The sequence below is a fragment of the Bidens hawaiensis genome, unplaced genomic scaffold (assembly GCF_021521415.1).
Source record: "Bidens hawaiensis isolate Kalapana, Puna unplaced genomic scaffold, B.hawaiensis_p1.1 tig00004857_1, whole genome shotgun sequence".
NCBI classification, from domain to species: Eukaryota; Viridiplantae; Streptophyta; class Magnoliopsida; order Asterales; family Asteraceae; genus Bidens; species Bidens hawaiensis.
The window spans coordinates 719,516-742,971 of NW_027491304.1; the positions used below are offsets into that span (position 1 = coordinate 719,516).

A 23,456-nucleotide genomic window follows, 5' to 3' on the forward strand; every position below is an offset into this window, starting at 1 on the left:
GGAAATATTTTTATAAAATTCTCCATGTCTTAATGTATTTTTACAAAAATTTACATAATTTATATATAAGTACATATTTAGTTATGATTAATCAAAGATTTAAATTATAATTGTTTTAACGAAACCGGCAGTTTTGTGTTTAACGGACTGACTGGTATGTCAAAATGTCAAAAGTGGCCAAATATTATATTTTTGAATGATATTAATAAAAACGAACTTTTTACGAGAATTCCGGACAATTCGGGTGGATTGTGCGCGTTTTGTATAATCAAACCCGTGTGAAAACGGAAACGAACCCTGCGGTCAAACCAGACACCGAAACCTTAAAATTCTTTTATAAATCAAATTATTTTATCAATCAATAAATTTACTTAAGTTTTATATGATCTTACCTAATCCCGAAACGTATAAACGATCAACTGAGCTAGGCTCGGAAAACGGTGAAACTGAGCCAAATCCAGTTTTAAACTTTTCATAGTATACAACGTCACAATCTAAGACTATGGTCATGTTCTGGGCCTAACAGCTATACCCAGATTATCTATACAGCCCGACTTAGCTTGAACACTGTACTAGTATTAACGATACGATACCGTTTATAGGAATCAGGCTATAAACGAGACATCTGACTATTTGATACGTGATTTCTGTGCAAACTACGATAAGGTGAGTTTCACGACCCCCACTTTCTAAACTGTTTTACGAACTTTTGGGGTGAAAAGCATGTTTACATATACTGATATACTTGAAAACGTGTGATGAAGTGGATTATCTAAGTACAAACACTTGACAAGTCCCCACAAACACAAGTGATTAACTTCGTGCCGGTGGCGTGTGGATAGTACTATCGGTTTGACAAACCCAACTGTGACAGAGCCGGTGGGGTAAGCCGGAACATATGTAAAACCAGTTGCACATTGTCATTATATTTACATACTGCTATGTGGTGTTAGACATAGTACATACATGGGGCAAATTGGCTGTTAAATGCCAACGAGAGTGCATGGGCAGTGGAGGCCATGTGTTTTAGCTCGTTTCGGTTTCACTTGTGGCTTAGTATAATACATCATACACAGACATATATACATACACACTGTAAACTTTACGAACTCGTATACTGATTTCATTGATACTCGTGAAACTTGAAACTCACCAACTAGACGTAGTTGACCCGTTTTAACATGCTTTTCAGGTAAAGCAAAAGTGGAATGATTTGCTTACATGCTTGATGTTAGGAAGAAAGTTGAATAGCTGTGAATAGACGCTGATATAATACTGTATAAGAAGCTCGTAAACCGGTTATGTGTTTTTCTCATCTAGTTTGTAAACTTAGTACCAACCCATGTAATATGATGTAATTTAGTGGTTGAATTTTCTTTATAAACAATGTGGTTGATACCAGTGTTATCTGTTACATTCCCGTATTACGCTTCCGCAACTACCTAGTCGGGGTGTGACACGTGCTGCTGCCATGCGATTTCGGATTTGAACGATCTTTTCCGAAGTTTCGAGTACCAGTTCTGGACCAGTGATTTGGCTGTCACCCACCTCTGCCCAGCAAAGTGGTGATCAACACTTCCGTCCGTACAGCGCTTCAAACGGCGCTGCTTTAATACTTGCGTGGTAGCTGTTATTATATGAAAACTCTACCAAAGGTAAGTGAGGTTCCCAACTTTTTCCGAAATCCAACAATCATGCACGCAACATATCCTCCAGGGTCTGAATAGTTCGTTCACTTTGCCCATCCGTCTGAGGATGGTATGCTGTGCTCATATCAAGACGGGTGCCTAGTGCGCTTTGCAGCGACTTCCAAAAGTGCGAAGTGAAACGAGAATCTCGATCAGAAATGATTGAGACAGGCACTCCGTGCCTAGACACCACTTCTTTCATGTAAACACGACTCAGTCTTTCCATTTTGTCCGATTCCTTAATCGCTAAGAAGTGTGCAGACTTAGTCAACCGGTCAACGATCACCCAGATGGTATCGCATCCCGTCGGTGTCTTAGGTAAACCCGTAATAAAATCCATTGAGATGTGTTCCCATTTCCACATTGGGAGTTCCGGTTGTTGCAGTAGACCAGATGGTTTCTGGTATTCTATTTTTACTCTGGCACAAGTCAAGCATTTTCTCACGTAGGTCGCAATGTCGGCTTTCATGTTCGGCCACCAGTAAAGTGCCTTTAAATCATGATACACTTTATCTGAGCCAGGGTGGATAGAATATCGGGACTTGTGTGCTTCGTCCATCACCAGAGTTCTCAACTCTCCGTACCGTGGAACCCAAATCCGGTTCTCAAAATATCGGACCCCGTCCGATCTGGTTGCAAGTTGCTTGTTCATGCCCCGCATGAGTTCCGATGGAAGATTATCATCATTCAAAGCTTCTAGTTGGGCATCGCGAATCTGGTCGGGTAAGTTTGCATGAATCGTGAGTTGCAATGCTCGCACTCGTCTGGGTTTATCTGTTTCTTTTCTGCTGAGAGCGTCGGCCACTACATTGGCCTTGCCAGGGTGGTACTTGATGGCACAATCGTAATCTTTAAGCAGCTCGACCCAACGACGCTGTCGCATGTTCAGCTCCTTCAGATCGTAGATATGCTGGAGACTCTTGTGGTCGGTGTAAATGGTAAACTTGGTACCGTACAAGTAATGCCTCCATATCTTAAGGGCAAACACCACGGCTCCGAGTTCCAAACCATGGGTCGTGTAGTTCTTCTCGTGAACCCGTAGTTGTCGAGAGGCATAAGCTATAACCTTCTCGAGTTGCATCAGCACACAACCGAGACCTTGTATCGATGCGTCACAGTGTACCTCAAAATTTTATGTTCCCTCGGGGAGGGATAGAATAGGGGCGCTACAGAGTTTGGTTTTCAACAGTTGAAAAGCGGATTCTTTGCGCGTCACCCCAATTGTACTTAGTGCCTTTGTGAGTCAAAGCGGTGAGGGGTTGAGCAATCTTTGAAAATCCCTCGATGAAACGTCGGTAGTAGCCGGCCAGTCCTAGGAATTGCCGCACCTCGGTCGGAGTCTTAGGTGCTTCCTAGTTTTTGATGGCCTCTACCTTACCGGGATCGACATGGATACCACTCTCGTTGATCACATGGCCTAAAAAGTGAACCTCGCGAAGCCAAAACTCACATTTCGAGAGTTTAGCATACAGTTGTTCCTTCTTCAATAACTCCAGAATTACCCTTAAGTGTTCTTCATGGTCAGCTTCGTTCTTGGAGTAGACGAGAATATCATCAATGAAAACAATCACAAACTTGTCGAGGTACGCCTTGCATACTCGATTCATGAGATCCATAAATACAGCTGGTGCGTTGGTTAGTCCAAAAGGCATAACCGAAAACTCGTAGTGACCATACCGTGTTCTGAAAGCCGTTTTTGAGATATCTTCTTTGCGCACTCTTAGTTGGTAATAACCGGATCGCAGATCGATCTTCGAGTAATAACTCGATCCTTGAAGCTGGTCAAACAAATCATCAATTCGGGGTAAAGGATAACGGTTCTTGACCGTCACCTTGTTCAACTCCCGGTAGTCGATACACATGCGGAAAGTCCCATCCTTCTTTCGGACAAACAAGACAGGGGCTCCCCATGGAGATGAGCTAGGTCGGATAAAACCCTTATCCAACAAATCTTGCAACTGAGTGGACAACTCCTGAAGCTCCCCCGGTGCGAGCCGATACGGGGCTAGTGCTATGGGTGCTGCACCGGGGGTCAACTCGATTTGGAATTCGACTTGTCGTACAGGAGGGAGTCCGGGCAAATCCTCTGGGAAAACTTCCGGAAATTCTCGCACAACAGGTATATCTTCAATTCGCTTCTCCTCCGCGGGTTTCTCAACAATCTGCGCCAAAACTGCCGGATGACCCTTTCGTAGGTACTTCTGCGCCTTCATGAGGGTAATGACGATGGTGGTCATGCCGCTTCTCTCACCTCGGACCGAAATGATCTCGCCGGAATGGGTAGTAATGTGGACTATCTTGTCTTGACATATAATCTCTGCTCGGTTCTCGGATAACCAATCCATGCCGACCACGACATCGAAACTACTAAGCGTAAAAGGAATAAGGTCGATATCAAAGACATGACCTGACAGTTTTAACTTACATTCCGCAAGTACATGAGTCGTTACTATAGTCTTACCGTCAGCCAATTCAACAGGAAACTTAGCATCTAACGGAGTTGGAGTTAAGTCTAAGAGTTGGCTAAAGGCTTTCGATACAAAACTCCTATCAGCTCCAGTGTCAAACAATACAGAAGCAAAACAATCGTTCACAGGGAACTTACCAGTCACCACGTGCGGATCATTGCGGGCTTGACCCGACCCAATTACAAAAGCTCTTCCTTTGCCATTGCTTCCACCACTACTGCCACTTCCATTACTTCCATTGTTTTCGTTCTGTTTCAGCTTGTGACAATCTTTCCTGAAATGACCTTCCTGCCCACAATCGAAACATCCCTTCGTCGTCATAGGTGGCTTAGGAGCACCCTTTGCCGCAAGGTCTCCTCTACATTCTTTCGCCTGGTGACCCATCTTTCCGCATCTCTGGCACTTGACACGGTCACACAGGCCAACATGATGATAGTTGCACCTATTGCACTTCGGATATTTCCCAGCATATCCACTCGAACCCTGCCCGCTACCGTTGTTATTGTTGTTGTGACTCTGATTGTTAAAGCTCCGAGTGAATTCGGGCTTACGGTAGTGTTGCTGCGGTGGGAGGTTCGAGGACGAGGATCTGGTGTTGTCAAACTTTCTCTTTCCACTGCTCGGGTTGCTGTTGCTGTTGTTGTCATTACTCGGGTTGTCACGGGCTTTAGCGGTTGAACCCCTAGGTGGTAACGCACCTTGGTTCACAGCTTGATCCGTCAGTTTGTGAGCTAAACGGATCGCTTGTTGAATCGTGGCTGGTCTGGAAGACGTCACCATGCCCTGAATCTGCGGTGCTAACCCATCAATATACATTTCAATCCTCTTACTCGGCGGATCTACCATACGCGGACACATCACCGCTAACTCATCAGTACGGGTAGTGTAGGCTTCAATTTCTGAGCCCACCATCTTCAGCGACCAAAATTCTGACTCCAACTTTGAAATCTCCTCTCTCGGACAGTACTCCTCTCGCATCATGTTTTTGAACTCCTCCCAGTTCATCGCGTTAGCCAGTTCCAATCCAAGAATCTGCACGTTCGAATTCCACCAAGTGAGGGCAGAATCCTCAAGTGTTCCAGCAGCGAATTTGACCCTACTGGCAGGGGGACAATTACACATCTCAAATGCCGACTCCGTCTTCTCAGCCCAATGCAGGAAGCCTATAGCTCCCTCGGTGCCCTTTAACATACTGGGCTTGCAGTCATGGTAGTTCTTGAAGGTACACGTTCCACTTGGACCTCCAGCTTGATTCTGAACGAGTGCGGCAAAAGCGGCCGCCGCATGGTCGTTCAGCAGAGTTTGGAGTTTAGCTGCAGTCAAGTTGATGTTACCACGTCCGTGTCCAGCGTTTCTTCCAGCCATTTCCTAGAATCACAGTATAAAATGTTAAACATGAATTTTTCTTTCATATACAACACACCATACATGTAATAAAAAGATAGGTAAGAAAGAAATAAGAAACAACATCACATCACAACCATATATGAATCTAATTAATAATTCATGATTAAAACCATTGTGTTCGCTACAAAGTATTTCCAATCAATCCTTAAAATCATAGAAAATAATAGTTCGGATGGAGACAACCCCTCCATCTATGTGTCATCATCACTAGATGTCATCATCTGAGGACACCTCTGAGTGTGCCTCCTCCTCAGCCGGTTCTTCCTCCGGTTCTTCTTCGGGTTCTTCCTCGGGATCTTCCTCAGGCTCCTCTTCGGGATCTTCTTCAGGTTCCTCTTCAGGCTCTGCCTTAGGCTCAGCCTCAGGCTCTGCTTCAGGTTCAGCTGCGTTCTGAGCAAGTTGCATTTGTAAGATATCGCAACGCTCTAAAGCTATCTCAGTTCGGGTCCTTGCTACTTGGAGTTGCTCTTGCAAGTCTATCATCTCGGCTTGTATCTTTCTCATAATCTTCATATGTTGATCACTAGCCTCTTGCATTTCCTTCATTGCCGCTGCCATGCGGGCAATCTCCTCCTTAGTCTCGGTTCCGTCTTTTAACAGTCCGGAAAAATTAGCCCTCGTATAGCGCATGTAACCCACGTCACGCTCCAAGCAAGAAACGACAGCTGCGAGAACTCGCTCTACAGGTTCGGTTATGGGTGGTAGGGTGTTGGGATAAGCAGGGAGGTTTGGGTGAGGTAATGGGGGAACTTGTTCGCGATAGACCATACGTCTGATCATGTTAGGGTACCAATCCCAGCTAACTTCGTTTTCGTACATGCCTCCGGATAAGCGGTACCTCTTCGGTGCGGGAGCTTCGAGTTTCGGGACTACTCGGGGTGGCGATGCGGTAGGTAACTGCGGTTCCTTCCCGTGAGCATGAGTCATCGGATCAGATGATGATGAGGGTGGCGTCGACATTCCTACAGGTAAGCCGTGTATGCACGCGCGTATGAGTGAAAGAGGTAAAGAGATAAGATAACAAAGACTACACAAATCTATGCAGTGTGTATCATTATAACTAATGGGTCGTCGCGGTTATAGTCTAGTATGCATGCAGCTTCTAGTTCGCTATAACCAATGGCTCTGATACCAATCTGTCACACCCTCAAAATCCACTAACGGAGTTTTACCGTCAGAGGGTGTGAACTAACAGGATTGGAATCATTAGTTATAATCAAACCATAAAACAAAGTTTCAAAACCATGAAAACGTTTACGAGTAATTAAATGCGGAAGCGTAAAACCATAGAAAACAATGTTAAGTCACGCAGGACGACTTAAAAACCCAAAGATCATAGTTTAAAATAAGTTTGCATAATTAAAAATGTTTCAAGCAATGCATGTTCCTAAACCGCGCGCCCGCCTCTGCTACCTGAGAATAACATACTAAAAGTGTCAACACAAGGTTGGTGAGTTCACAAGTTTAAATAAAAATAAAGCGTTTAGCGTTCAGCGTTTTGCGTTAAGCGTTTTGCGTTACAGCGTTTTGCGTTACAGCGTTTTGAGTTACCAGATAATGTTATGTCAATTATATATCTATAGTTAGCCAGCCTATAAAACAAGTATCACTAAGTGTTCGACACCGAAGCTGACTGTTTATCATTTGCCTTGCCACCAGGTCATCCAGACCATGGTATGTGTTTAGCCAAGATTACACCCACTCGACCTCCAGTCGAGTTTAGCGTTGGGTGGGGTTTGTCAAACCCAGTAGTACTACTCAACAGTGACTCGCTATTATCCAAATATTAACCGGTTCGATGTTATGAAGGACTTTAGTTAACGCGTTTGCCACTTAGTCTTTACAAGTGATATATAATCTATATTAACAAAATCTTAAATGCGTTTCGGAGTATGTTATCTCCCCCAAGTGAAAAGCGTTTAAAAAGTTAAAAGGGGAAAGTGAAACTCACTGTTTGCGAAGAAATTCCCAAATTAAATCACCAAGATGCGCGTCACAGAAAAACTCTCTCTAGCGTTCTAAAACAACAAAGAGATTTTTCTCAGTGTCGGAATATTATCGAGTCTCTAGACCCGGCACATAATACCTATGCACATAACATGTTCCGTGTTTCGTTTGTGAATCGTGTTTGACTTTAATAAGTGTATTTGTGATACAATACATGTGTAAGCAATTATTTACGTGTCATGTATTCATAAAATTCATCACTAGCAATTACTCCCCGTAAGGGCAATTTGGTCAACACATAACAATTAACTAGCCATTATTCCCCATGAGGTCAATTTGGTCAAATCATGACAACCAATTAGCAATTATTCCCCGCAAGGGCAATTTGGTCAAAACATAACAATTATATAGCAAGTATCATGTTTCATGCAATTTCACAAAACTCAGCAGCTAGTTCCACCGAGACAGAAATCCTACTTGAACGATTGTACTATTCCACCGATCATAGCATCTCAATTAATTAACAAAAAATCATCACAAAAGCAAATATGTCTTAGGTTTCCAGAACATATTTTATTATATTTTTATTCCTCATAGGTTTCTCACAATCATCAAATCATTACAGCAAACTCATAACAGTCAAATTCATGCGCAACAGAATGTTATTTGCAATTCCCGTTATACGAAAAATTCAATAAATGCAAGACCACTTGGGTTAGGTTCCTAACTCAATGAGTCAACTTTCAGAAGTGGAACCAACCCAATTGGTCTCGTAGTTCATGAGATATAATATTTACAAAACAACCTAACAGCAGGTCTAACAGCTCAGCTTTGCACAACGTTCTTGTAAAATCATAAAAGTTAACTTTTCCACGTCCAAAAATTACAAGTTTATATTCTTTAGAAACTAGACTCAACCTAGTTTACTGTAGTATCAATAATCTCAACCAATTTTCATATTTACACCTCGTTACAGTCAATTAAACATCAATAACACAATCTGTCCAGAAACTGTTTGCATCCAAACTCAACATATTAACTATCTATAGACCATCATGCATTCATATAACACTCTAGACTCCATAAACACTACCCATGCACATCAATTACACATTACATACATGATTAGGGTTTTTGTTTTGAACTCACATCAAAGACACAACAATTAACGTGTAACAATATCCAATCTAGTTATCAAATCATCATCCAATTAACAACAATCATATTAACTTCATACACACAAAATCGGCCAATCTAGGGTTTTCAATTAACCCATTAAACGTCAAAATCAAGTATAAAGGATGCATAAGATAATTGATTATACCTTCCTAGCACCTTAATCTTTGATCAAAAGTTGAAATTGATGGTTGTATGTGTGTGTATAGGTGACGGCAGCCGTGAGGGGGAGAAAGGGAGGTCCGATCTGGATTGTGGGGAGAGAAGAAAATAAGTTAGGTTTATTATAACATAGTACTTATAATAATCTATGTTACACTTTGGCCCCTCCACTTCTAAGTATTACTTAACTAGCTTAAACTAACTTGTTTACATCTTGAGTTAACGTTTATAACCATGTCATCACATAACACATAAGTCTAACACATAATTGTCACATAATTATTGTTTTGACGTTTTTTGTTTATTCATCAATCGTTTGCGTCAACTCGTTTGCGTTTCGGTGCAATTCCCGAAAGACTACACAGGTAGTAAGTGTTAAGCGTCATTTAAACCCTAGTTTAAATGTAATGAAGTGTGCGTTATAGATTCAATGATCTTAAGTTCGAATTGACGGAGTTGAGTTAACGGAGTTAACCTGAAATTGACGATTGTCACAAGACGATCGATCACGCCGAAAAAGATGCGCAATTATTAATAATAGTATGTTTTTAAGTTAATGAAAGTCATGGTTTAAGTTTTTAAAGTTTTTAAAGTGGTTTTTATATAAATTTCATTTTTAAGTCGAAAACGACCGTTTTAGCCTCGTTTTAAGCCGAATTAGACATTTAACCGAAAAACGAACTGAACCAGATTATCCAAAACATTATCCGGATTTCGAGAATCCAAACATGTGGCTAGAAATGGAGAGGTGGGTCCCACCCCACCCCCTCACACTTCCGATCGGCCTAAGGGGGATAAACCCCATGCCTTTCATTTTTTTGTCATCAAACCATTGCAAAATCTTTGTGTTCTCTCCACTTCATGATCCAAAAACCCGAGATTGTAGCAAGAAAAGTAAGGTAAAAATCGAGTTATTTACGTTTCCATCTTCGTTTCTTGAGTTTATTTGCAAGAAAATGAGGTTTCAAATATGAAAACCGATTCTTGCATGACCAAGTGATGTATACGGGTTATACAAGGGATCTTGGTCCAAGAAAGGAGTTAAACGAACCAAAAACGAATTTTTACGGTTTAAACTTTAGTTTTGAAACAATAACCGAAACTATAGTGTAAGAGGCTTGATTGTGAGTGTAACTTGCTTGGTATTGTGGTATGTTGGTTGTAGGCTCTGTATGTAGTGGTAGATAAGGCGGAAAGACGAGTTTGTAGCTTGTAGTGGCGGAAAACGAAAGGTATATTCGGTTTTTGTTCGGTTATGGATTTTTGGACAGATTGTGGATGGTTTAGAGTTAGGTCATGAAATTTTACAGAGGTGTTAAATACATGAAAATATGAGTTCTGTAAAGTTTTGGTAATTTTTGGACAAATGATGAATATTTGGTGAATTTAATGCTCGCTTTTGGCTAAAAATGGTGAAAAATAGTTAAATATCATGAAAAATTCTGGAAAATTTCAGATAAGCTTTTTATATCATGTAAAAGTCACACACAAAATTTTAGATCAGTTGGAGAAGTCTAAGTAGGCTTTTCGGTTAAACGAGTTCTAGGGTTTTCTAGCTCGGTTTTAGTGAAAATGGCATGTAAAAAGAGATTTTGGTTCTGGAAAAATTACAGGAAACTATGGAGATGACAGGGGTCATCCAGGAAAAATTTGGGATTTTTCTAAGTTCGTTTGGTATTTACGACATATTTAGTGTTTAAATGGTGTTTAAAAATAGATAAATAAATTTTAAATATAAAAATTAATTCTGGAAATATTTTTATTAATTTCCCCACTGTCAAAATGTTATTTGTGCAAAATCTCAAGATCCGAGAATGAACGGATATTTATTTGGAATAAAAGTGAACTTTTATAATATAAAACGCGTAAACCAGTAAAGTTCGGGTAGACGAACTGACTGGTGTATAAAAACCCTAAAAATGAACTATTTTCATATAACTGAGTTAAACAAGTAAAAATAAATCATCCGAAAATAATTCGTATGATTTGGGTAATTTTAAACGATTTAACAGTTTCCGGTGCACTAAAGACGGAAACGGGTCCCGCGGCCAATCGGGGCGTCTAAACCGAGCTCTAATTTCACAACTTCAATTAAATTATCAGTCAACAACTATTTTCGGGTCGTGTGTGACCAAACTCATTTTTGAAACGTAAAAACGGATAACCGTGCTAGCACGCAAAACGGGAAAAACGACTAATAGAAATTTGACTAGTGAACTCTAAACGATATCAAAATCTGAGTCCGGAGAAGTGTTTCTGGGTTAACATTGCCCCCGGAATGGGTACAGTACTGGGTTAACAGTGTCCCCAGATGCCCCTAGAAGTGTTTCTAGGTTAACATTGCCCCCGGAATGGGTACAGTACTAGGTTAACAGTGTCCCCAGATGTACCGGTTGATACGGTTAAAGATTATATAAACAATAATTGTATAATAACGATCGTAGGGATCATATTACAGATTGGACGTGTTAACTGATAATGATTGTTGTTACCTGCTTGCATGTGCTAAGGTGAGTTTCACGAGCCCCTTTTTCTGAATTGTTTTTAAATATTTTCCCGGGGCGGAAGCATGTTACTACTGAAATGTTTAAGTACATACTGAACGCATGGACTTGCGTGGATTTATATATTTTTTATTATACGGGAATCGTACGGAAATGTACTAAGATGGTAATTGTCTGAGTTGCTAACATTCTAAGGCCCCGGAACACGAGTGATTAACTGAAAGCCGGTAGAGTGTGGATAGTACTATTGGTCTGACAAACCCAACTGGTCCTGCATGGATTTCCTGATGTTTCCCAGCCAGTTCCACATGTCTATTTTGTTGTTATATATATTTTGCTATGTAATGTTAGACATAGCGGTTTGGGGCAGGTTCGTGGGCGGAGTATGCCACGGGGTTGTGTGTGGATAGTCAGAGGTTTCACTTGTGGGCTCAGCATAATTACATCGATAATATTATATTTTGATAATGATTTATCATGGTTTACACGAATTGTGAAACTCACCAACTATTCGTAGTTGACCCGTTTTCTCACATGCTTTTCAGGTACGATTAAGATGAGGTGATTGCTTACGTGCTAAGTGCTTGATGTGTGTAAGATTTGCGTGCGGGATGTTAGGATACATTATATTAAATAGAATTATGTATCATATTGTATGATGTGTGTATCACCTAGACGGTAATGAAATATGAGATAATGTAATTTGAAGTATATTAATGTATTCAGTTTTCTTTATAAACAATGTGGTTGATATCAGAGGTGTCTGTTGCGCCCCGTTTACGTTTCCACTGCGGTTACGGGGTGTTACAGAAGTTGGTATCAGAGCCATTGGTTATATAGAATTAGGATGTCTTTAAAAGATACCTAAAATATAACCAGTAGCTCAAGTATTATAGGATCTGAATATCAACTAATAATATATGGTGACGAGTATCGGGATGAACTCGGTCGGACAAGTGAGTTATTATGGTCCGGAACATAATAACAGACCAGTCCGCACAAGGGAATTCAGGGGAAGTCACGGGGAACGTTAATAGGTAAAAATGGCAACATATGTGTAAAGTATATAATATTATTTATGCGTGCCAATGTGTATACATCTATATATGTACATATCTTGTGGGTACATGTATTGAGAAATAGGACCCGGATAAGGAACCGGGGGATGAAATAAAAAAAGTACCGAGGATGCTGAAATTTCTAGAGCATCGGTTGATGATAAGTCTGACTTATCGGGCCATAGTTATGATAGTACCAGATTAGATCTCCCGTTTGACATTAACCAGATATATCTAGTAACCTTCACACCCAACCAAAAAAATTGATAAATCCCTTACCCTACCAACACCGGTACCGTATATCTTAATAACTCCCTATGTTCACCCGAACCGCCGACCCTCACGTACGGACGGACCTGTACCTGAACCCATTCTTATTCCATTAAGGTAAAAATAAAATAACAATAATAATAATAAATTTGATAATAAATGAGAAGATAAAAATAATATATAGAAATATATATGTGTATTTCTCACTCTCAAACATATGAGACACACCACCTCTAGATCGAGAATTACCGATTTTAGCGAACCTAGAACGCCTGAGGACAATGACTGAGCAAGTAATAGAGTTTCCCATAATAGTAATTGATAATATTTGAGGGCAACATGGGTTGCACGATTACCTTGAACCTTGCAGCTCCCTATGTTATCCTTACATCCGTTAGATGCCTATACCCATGTATACTCGAATAGAATGATTACCCATACACAAAGAGGTGTTGGAATCATTATAGCATAGTTGGTTGTTCGTTCGTAGGTGGTATACCGTGTATGCCGGAGATACAAATAGACACGGATATTATAACTCCGTGGTACGTAACCGTTTGGTGCTCACGGTAAGCATGTATCGGTGATGCTGACATGCAGAAGGATATTGAAATCAAGCATATTAAACATTAATCTTTGTTAAGAAAGATCTATATGTCAGTTGGTGACAAGGGTTATGAAACATATTTAAACGTTAACCGATGTCAGGTTAAGTCCATATGTTATTATATTTGTGGGACATATATACTAGATACTGGTATGTGTAATATGTGTGATAATATTTGGTGTGTATGTGTTCCTGCTGTTATGATTGAGCTGGTAACGAGTTATACGGTGAGATTAGTATTGATTACTGCGTACGGGATGGGCACGGCACAATGACATAAAAAGAGTAACTCCAATGATGGAGATTGATATGATTCAGTTAATTGCTCAAAGATAGCAGATGATGGTACCGAACGTCGTATCACAGATCACTGCTAGTGTTGATGCAAATATGAGCGCAGAATTATAGATCGAGCAATCACATGAATATGAATATTTCAATTCTTAGAGTTATTACTAAGAGTGATAATGTCCCACCGAATACTATTATGACTACAAGTATTAGTTATAACTAAACATGAATAGTAGTCGTATTGAATTAGATCCGGTATAAGGATATGTTTGTTGGTTGTGTTAAGGAAATTATTAATAGTTTACTGATGGTAAAGGGAGGAATAGATTAGCGAGTGGATAGAAAAGATCGAAATGGTTATGGATATTGGCAAGAGTCTAGAACATTGTGTAGTGAAATACGCTACAGATATGTTGGTAGATTATGTTGTATCGTGATGGAACACGATGGTACAAAATTATAGTTAGAAAATTTTTACTCAGATGATATGGTCAGAATTTAAAATTCTTGTGCTAGAGCACTTTATTTCGAGTAATTAAGTTCAGAGATTGGAAACTGAGCTGTGGAAGATATGGTTATCGGCAGGAAGAAGAATGTCGAGTGATAGTAGGCCACAGGTGTGGTAAAGATGGAAGTAATGCCCCAATTGTAGAACCGATTGAAGCCATGTGAACCGGCAACCCCAACCCATTCGTGTACAACCACTCCGAACCCAACAACTTCAATAACAATCCACCCAAAGAAATCAAATTATGCCAAACAGTTGTACTTGCTATGAATGTGGCAGTACAGAACGTTTCAAGAGAAGTTGCCCAAAGTTGAACCAAGGTGTCGTTGGAAGACGAACCTCATGACAAGCATCAACCTCTGGTCAAGCAAGGAGCCGTGCTTTCGTGAGTAATTCGAATAAAGCACGTCATGATCCAAAGGTGGTATTGAGTATGTTGTAGTTTTAAATCAATAGGCTTCAGTGATATTTTACGGTCGTCGATAGAAGTTAGTTCCTGTTAACCTCCTACCCTTTGGAAAGATACCGATTAGTGAAACTATAGAACCCTATACTGTAGAATCGCTAACGGTAAATCCCTAATGGTTAACTAAATTGTTCGGAATTGTCCTATTATTCTGAACGATTAACCTTTCCTTATTGACCTACGACCAGTAAAGTTAAGAAGTTTTGACGTAATAGTTAACATGGATTGGCTAATTCAACTTGAAGCTGAAATCAAATATGAGAAGAAGATGATTAGAAACTCTCTTTCGGACGATGAAGCAACGAGATACAGAGAAAAGTATTTAAAAGGAAACATATAGAAGATATTCCGGTGGTACGCGAAGTTCCACAAGTTTTCCCAGAAGAATTCCTGGATTACCGCCAACCCGACAGGTCGAATTCAGAATCGATTTAATACCTCAAGCTGGCCCTGTTGCTAAAGCACCCTACCGACTTGCACCGTCCGAAATGCAAGAATTATTGGATAAGGTTTTATATGACCTAGTTAGTCACCATGGGGTGCACCAGGGTTATTTGGGAAATGTAGGACGGAAGTGTTAGGATATGTATTGATTAGGGAGAATTGAACAAAGTGACGATCAAGAATAGGTATTCACTTCTTCGAAGTAAATGATCTGTTTGACCAGCTACAAGGTGCGAGCTATTTCTCAAAAAAAAATCGATCTTAGATCGGGATACCATCAGGTTAGAATTCAGGAAGAAGATATCCCAACAACAGCGTTTCGGACTCGTTACGGCCATTATGAATTCTTATTTATGCCTTTCGGGTTAACAAATGCGCCGGCAGTGTTCATGGACCTCATGAATCGAGTCTGAAAACCCTACCTCGACAAATTCATCATCATGTTTATTGACGATATTTTGATCTACTCGAAAAGTAAAGAAGAGCACGAGCAACACTTAAGAATAATTTTAGAACTTCTGAATCAGGAGAAGTTGTATGCAAAATTCCCCAAGTGTAACTTCTGGTTACAAGAAGTGCAATTCCTCGGTCACGCTGTAAACCATCAAGGAATACACGTTGATCCGAGTAAGGTAGAAACCATTAAAATTGGCAGTCACCCAAGGCGCCAAAGGAAATGCGCCAATTTTTAGGACTAGCCGGAGACTATCAGCGGTTTATTGAAGAATTTTTAGCATTACCCAACTCATAATCCTTTGTACGACGCAAATGTACAAATTTTATAGATGATAAGAGACCGCAGTCTCATATTCATCGAAGATGGGTCGAGTTGTTAAGCGATTATGACTGTGACATCCGTTATCACCCCGGCAAGGCTAACGTCGTAGCCGATGCCTTGAGTAGGAAAGATCGGGTTAAGCCATTGCGAGTGCGAGCGCTGGGGATGATAGTCCAGTCGAACTTTTCGGACCTGATTCGAGTCGCTCAACGTGAGGCGTTGAAAGAGGAACAATTGGAAAATGAGGGACTTTACGGCAATGAGAAGAATTTCGAACAGCGCGTGGACGTAATTTCTTATTTCAAAAATCGGATTTGGATCCCGACCCTCCATGACCTTCGTGAATTAATCATGGACGAAGCGCATAGATCGAAATATTCCATACATCCGGGATCGGAATAGACTATTGATAATACGAATATCTGAAAGAATTTTATTAATGGCCGAGTTTGGAGAAAGATATGGTTACGTATGTTGATGAATATTTAAGTTATGCAAGAGATAAGGCTGCACACCGAAAACCCTAGGGAACGCCACAACGACAGAAAATTCGCCAATGATAGTGGGAATAAATTACAATGGATTTCGGGACGCAAATTCCCAAGATATATCAAAGGCATGATGTAAATTGGGTAATCGCGGATCGATTAACCAATCCTCGCATTTCATCCCAATCCATGACGATTACCACAATGAATCCTCGCCCAAATTCATGATGGTGAAATGGTATCTCGTCGTGGAGTACCATTTTCAATTATCTCAGATCAAAATAGTCATTCTACTTACATTATTGGAAGGCGGGGAAGGAAGCATCGAGAGCTTGAAGCTTTCTATGGGTGAAGTAATTATCACCAATTTGTTAAATTGAAAATGGGTGTCAATCAAGCCATAAGATTTGAATTGATTCGAGAAACAACCAATCGGATTTATAATATTTAAGATAAGTTGAAAGCAGCGCGAGATTGGCAACGGATTTATGCCAACATTCAGGGGAAACCATTGTCACTGGAAAGAGGTGACAAGGCATTTTTTAAGGCATCACCTTCGAGAGGTGATATAAGGTTTGGCAAAACCGAAAATAGCTCCTTAATATATTGGACCTCATGAGACTATCTCCATGATTGGTCATTTAGTTTATCGATTAAAGTAAACCAGGGGCTAAGTACTATACATGATGTTTTGCCATGTATACGGATTGAAAAGTACCCAGGCAATGAGGCAACGAAATGACCAGTAATGGAGGTACTCATAGAAGACATGCCTGATATCATAAATAATTCCGTAGAGATAGTAGACGGGAAAACTAAACAGTTTGGACACACCAAGCTTTATTGATTAAGTTTAAGTTGAATTCACAGCGAGGACCAGGTTATACCTGGTAACGCGAGGGTGAATTCTGAAGGAAAAACCCCCACCTTTCTCTCGGAAGGGGATAGTGGGCGTGTAAAATTTCGAGGACGAAATTTCTTAACGGGGGGAGAATGTAACGATTCCGACGAAACCAGGTATACCTTAACCGGTAGACACTAGTTACGTTATATTTAATGTCGGGTACACGAATTACCATAGTAATTATACGAGAATACATGGTTCACTGTATTGATTGTACGTGAATATATAATTCATCGTATTGAATATGCGATTAATCGATCGATAGTTATTGAAACCCGAACGAATCGAGGGTTCAATTATAGACGATATCTATAATATTTAGTGATTTTACGAAGCATTAATGCTTCGGGATAAGTAAAGTACGGCACAGAAAAAGAATTTCGATTTAATGTTACGTCGGTGCGTTAAACGAAACCTTTAATACCAAACCGAGCAAGAGACGATCGATCAAGCCGAAAAAGATGCGCAATTATTAATAATATGATGTTTTTAAGTTAATGAAAGTAATGGTTTAAGTTTTTAAAGTTTTTAAAGTGGTTTTATATAAATTTCATTTTTAAGCCGAAAATGACCGTTTTAGCCTCGTTTTAAGCCGAATTAGACATTTAACCGAAAAACGAACTGAACCAGATTATCCAAAACATTATCCGGATTTCGAGAATCCAAACATGTGGCTAGAAATGGAGAGGTGTGTCCCACCCCACCCCCTCACACTTCCGATCGGCCTAAGGGGGATAAACCCCATGCCTTTCATTTTTTTTCATCAAACCATTGCAAAATCTTTGTGTTCTCTCCACTTCATGATCCAAAAACCCGAGATTGTAGCAAGAAAAGTAAGGTAAAAATCGAGTTATTTACGTTTCCATCTTCGTTTCTTGAGTTTATTTGCAAGAAAATGAGGTTTCAAATATGAAAACCGATTCTTGCATGATCAAGTGATGTATACGGGTTATACAAGGGATCTTGGTCCAAGAAAGGAGTTAAACGAACCAAAAACGAATTTTTACGGTTTAAACTTTAGTTTTGGAACAATAACCGAAACTATAGTGTAAGAGGCTTGATCGTGAGTGTAACTTGCTTGGTATTGTGGTATGTTTGTTGTAGGCTCTGTATGTAGTGGTAGATAAGGCGGAAAGACTAGTTTGTAGCTTGTAGTGGCGGAAAACGAAAGGTATATTCGGTTTATGTTCGGTTATGGATTTTTGGACAGATTGTGGATGGTTTAGAGTTAGGTCATGAAATTTTACAGAGGTGTTAAATACATGAAAATATGAGTTCTGTAAAGTTTTGGTAATTTTTGGACAAAGGATGAATATTTGGTGAATTTAATGCTCGGTTTTGGCTAAAAATGGTGAAAAATAGTTAAATATCATGAAAAATTCTGGCAAATTTCAGATAAGCTTTTTATATCATGTAAAAGTCACACACAAAATTTTAGGTCAGTTGGAGAAGTCTAAGTAGGCTTTTCGGTTAAACGAGTTCTAGGGTTTTCTAGCTCGGTTTTAGTGAAAATGGCATGTAAAAAGAGATTTTGGTTCTGGAAAAATTACAGGAAACTATGGAGATGACAGGGGTCATCCAGGAAAAATTTGGGATTTTTCTAAGTTCGTTTGGTATTTACAACATATTTAGTGTTTAAATGGTGTTTAAAAATAGATAAATAAATTTTAAATATAAAAATTAATTCTGGAAATATTTTTATTAATTTCCCCACTGTCAAAATGTTATTTGTGCAAAATCTCAAGATCCGAGAATGAACGGATATTTATTTGGAATAAAAGTGAACTTTTATAATATAAAACGCGTAAACCAACAAAGTTCGGGTAGACGAACTGACTGGTGTATAAAAACCTTAAAAATGAACTATTTTCATATAACTGAGTTAAACAAGTAAAAAATAAATCATCCGAAAATAATTCGGATGATTTGGGTAATTTTAAACGATTTAACAGTTTCCGGTGCACTAAAGACGGAAACGGGTCCCGCGGCTAGTCGGGGCGGCTAAACCGAGCTCTAATTTCACAACTTCAATTAAATTATCAGTAAACAACTTTTTTCGGGTCGTGTGTGACCAAACTCATTTTTGAAACGTAAAAACGGATAACCGTGCTAGGCACGCAAAACGGGAAAAACGACTAATAGAAATTTGACTAGTGAACTCTAAACGATATCACAATCTGAGTCCGGAGAAGTGTTTCTGGGTTAACATTGCCCCCGGAATGGGTACAGTACTGGGTTAACAGTGTCCCCAGATGCCCCTAGAAGTGTTTCTAGGTTAACATTGCCCCCGGAATGGGTACAGTACTGGGTTAACAGTGTCCCCAGATGTACCGGTTGATACGGTTAAAGATTATATAAACAATCGATCGTAGGGATCATATTACAGATTGGACGTGTTAACTGATAATGATTGTTGTTACCTGCTTGCATGTGCTAAGGTGAGTTTCACGAGCCCCTTTTTCTGAATTGTTTTCAAATATTTTCCCGGGGCGGAAGCATGTTACTACTGAAATGTTTAAGTACATACTGAACGCATGGACTTGCGTGGATTTATATATTTTTTATTGTACGGGAATCGTACGGAAATTTACTAAGATGGTAATTGTCTGAGTTGCTAACATTCTAAGGCCCCGGAACACGAGTGATTAACTGAAAGCCGGTAGAGTGTGGATAGTACTATTGGTCTGACAAACCCAACTGGTCCGGCATGGATTTCCTGATGTTTCCCAGCCAGTTGCACATGTCTATTTTGTTGTTATATATATTTTGCTATGTAATGTTAGACATAGCGGTTTGGGGCAGGTTCGTGGGCGGAGTATGCCACGGGGTTGTGTGTGGATAGTCAGAGGTTTCACTTGTGGGCTCAGCATAATTACATCGATAATATTATATTTTGATAATGATTTATCATGGTTTACACGAATTGTGAAACTCACCAACTATTCGTAGTTGACCCGTTTTCTCACATGCTTTTCAGGTACGATTAAGATGAGGTGATTTCTTACGTGCTAAGTGCTTGATGTGTGTAAGATTTGCGTGCGGGATGTTAGGATACATTATATTAAATAGAATTATGTATCGTATTGTATGATGTGTGTATCACCTAGACGGTAATGAAATATGAGATAATGTAATTTGAAGTATATTAATGTATTCAGTTTTCTTTATAAACAATGTGGTTGATATCAGAGGTGTCTGTTGCGCCCCGTTTACGTTTCCGCTGCGGTTACGGGGTGTTACACAACCCGTCATTAACTCCCTTGTCAACACATTTATTTTTGTAAGTTATGACTTGATTTGTGTAAGATCTACCTAAAATTGGGGACCTGACAGGTACACAACATCGGTTAGCCAACTGGGGATAGATTTGGTAATTTACACAAGTGATGAAACAGACAGCGCAATCTGGTACACAGCTGCAACAACGTTCGCAGATGAAGATGGTGATGAAGACGCAGAGGCTGGAATACACGGGTACAAGCATGGCAACAGTTAAGTTATGGGGATGAAACCTACGTTGCAAGCAGCTCAAAAAGAACGGCACTACGCGACCCACTTTTGAGATACATTCACCGCTTGTTTAGCCACACTGTCACTGCTCGACGTTAGTGAGGGGGTGGTAAACCTGAGAGATTCATGGGCTCTGTACTGCATGAAGATGACATACCATGCAACATCACTTATCTGTTTTGCAAACTGTTCACAACAAATGCAAATGCAAATGCAAAAAGCCGAAACGCCCCGATTTTTGGTGGACCGTGGATCTATAAGTTGTATAGAGCTTACGAAGCGGACAGAGAAGGAACCCGTAGCCCAGACCCGATTTCTTTTAACCTTGGTTTTTGTATCAGTCTGCAGATGGCCCAACAGATCAGCAGGGATCCAGAGGTGTGGAGACTACATGATGCCTATAACCAGGTTTGGGATCCCGAGGACCCGACTGACATGATGATCCAGGACGATCCCGGAAGGAGAGGAGGATCACCACCTGCACAGACCCGCCACCACACTTACCACCAGCAGGGAGGTCCATCTTCATCAGGGGTTGGCCCTAGCTCGTCACACGATAGCCGATACTCATTTAAGGGCTTATACTGGCTCATTGACCAGTTCGTAGCTGACACTACCGCCTCGTTTGACAGGATGTCAGGACAGATTGCTGCCTCTAACGCACAGCGAGCAGCTGAATATGCATAAACAAGGCGAGAAATCGACCGTCTAGGATATCGCATGGACAGTAGTGGGAACCATTGACCCGGACATGGGTAACTGACGAGCAGCGGAACTGGGAGGTCTGATATGGGCATGGGATGGGCCGGTAGTATTTTTATGACATTATTATCATGTTTATTTGAACAATTTACTTTCTGTCACTTGTCTGTTTGTCTGTTTGGTTGGATACTTTTATGGTCGTGGGTGCCAAGACATTTTATTAGGTATTTATTTAGCCCGTGTGGGCAGGATGTGGAGGATTATACACCTGATTTTTAGTAGTATTATGCTTGGTTGTTTGTGGTTATATGTAGTTTTATATTATACAGGTACAAAACAGGAAAACAGATGAAAAAACAGGGGACGCTCTGTCAAAATTTCGTTAACCCGTAGGGAAGTACCTCTCCATTTTAACCCACCATACTTAATAAGAATTTTTATCTTATTATGAATTTTCACATTGAGGACAATGTGAGATTCAAGTGTGGGGAGGGAAATTACTTGACCAATCGTTGCTCAACTAATTATAAAATTCCCTAAAACAACAAATTTTGTAGCAAATAATGACTATTTTTATAACAAAACCAAAAGAAAAATCCAATAAATTTTTTTGCAAATAACCAAATACAAATCTATTCTAACCAAAAAGTGAAAAAGTAAAAAGAAGTTTTGTAATATTTAGAACAAATTTATGCAAAATATGGCATTTATACCCAAACTCCTCTATTACTGTGAGATAAACCTCATTCCATATAAATATTTTTGGAAGATTTGACTGAGTCATATGTTTCGTGTGATTTAGAATTTGCCGCAATTATTCATTTCAAGATCGCACGAAGCGTTGTATAAGGAAGAAGGTAATATTATTACAAATACCTCAAACCATTCTCCAAATTACAAAATCCAAAAACCTTAAACCAAGACCTTACCGCTTTATCCCTCTCACCGGTAAAATACAATACTGATCTTTTACCGGCAGACCCTAAAGAACTGGAAATGCATTCCTTCGATTTCAATTTCCTTTGCTGCATACATTTTGCAAAACCTAGGATGCCTCCAGAACTTAAGGAGAGAATCTTTCTCTTAAGCAATGAGGTGAGAAAAAAGTGGCGTCAACACGAACAAAGGCCACCAATCAGTGGAGTTTCCAAAAGCGCAATGAAAAGAAGAGCAAAAAGATATGAACGTTGCTTAGGATGCGGGAACTTGTCATACGAAGGACGATGTAGAAAAAGTCAAACTCAGTCTCAACATGAATATACCGAACTAATGAGAATGGGGGCTATTAGGCTCAAAGTCAAACGATCCATTAGAATTGGGAGTTATGTTCAGAACAGGATTGAGGAATAACTGATTCACATCCTCGACAAAACTGGTCTTGATGATCTGGCCTTAAAAGAGTCACTTAATTTGTTTTTAAAAAAAACGAAAGAAAAGAAGCTGGCTATTGAAGACATCCTAATATTCCCGACAATCAGCAAAAGTTGTATTTACCATCCTCATTAACCTAGACCCCTTGAACCACCACAAAATACCCAATCTCGGTTAAGACAAAACCAACCCCAATTACCTTCTGATATATGCAACCCTTCACAAAGGTGGAGATTTGAACGTGCTACAAGCTTATTTATCACAGGTTACATCTTGACAAAGAGTGTTGACATACGTACTTCACAGGTGCGACCATATATATATAAACCGACCGTGAGTGAAAATTGTGAGAACGTGACGTTATGCATAAAGAGAAGCTCATAAAAACAAAATTTCTTTTTATTTTTCACTACATATATTCCTATGATTTAAGGTTGGTTATTTTGTTCCCATTTTCTTGTAACTCTTTTGGGAATGTTTTAAGCTATGTTCCTAACTTGCTATTGTTAGAGAATATTTATAAGTAGATTGCTTGAGGACAAGCAATGTTCAAGTGTGGGGATGTTTGATGTACATAGAATTATGCATCTTTTTAACATCAAATAATCTCTAAAAATTGCAATTTTTATATAATAAAATAGCTCAGGAGGCTACTTATCGTAATAAAATGCAGATTCAGGAAAAACCAAGTCTCAAACGAAGAAACA

At 39.8% G+C, this 23,456-nt stretch overlaps 1 protein-coding gene across 1 annotated transcript in view; it reads left to right on the forward strand.

Moving 5' to 3' along the window:
* LOC143628252 (uncharacterized) overlaps positions 1–23,456 on the forward strand; it is a 174,316-nt gene that overhangs the window by 41,649 nt on the left and 109,211 nt on the right. The window lies entirely within an intron of this gene.